The sequence below is a fragment of the Brassica oleracea genome, chromosome C9 (assembly GCF_000695525.1).
Source record: "Brassica oleracea var. oleracea cultivar TO1000 chromosome C9, BOL, whole genome shotgun sequence".
Lineage (NCBI taxonomy): Eukaryota > Viridiplantae > Streptophyta > Magnoliopsida > Brassicales > Brassicaceae > Brassica > Brassica oleracea.
Window position 1 is genome coordinate 46,567,802 of NC_027756.1, and position 443 is coordinate 46,568,244.

A 443-nucleotide genomic window follows, 5' to 3' on the forward strand; every position below is an offset into this window, starting at 1 on the left:
TTAAAATTCTGTTTTAAATTTCATAAATTTATTTTAATGAAAATAAGACAATGAAATTATAAATAATGATTATAATTTTGTAAATTTGATTAAAATATTTAAATAAAAGTCTAACAATTGTTTGATATATGATAAATTTTAACACACTAAAATCCAACAATAGTTTTGATATATTGATAACTCAAAACCAATTCCAAAAATAAATAAAGATAAGATAATCTCAAAAACTTTAAATAGATCATGGTAAATAAAAACTTAAACATAAAAGGATAATGAGTTTGCATTATCAATTGGTCCAAAGGAAACAAAACTACAAACCCATACTAGAATAAGCATTTGCAAAAAATGAGGCATAATAATACACACACAACTCTCAGTACAAAGACTAGTCGCTTGTCTTCATCTATACAACCAATTACTAAAAGAATGACTTTTCTCAATGG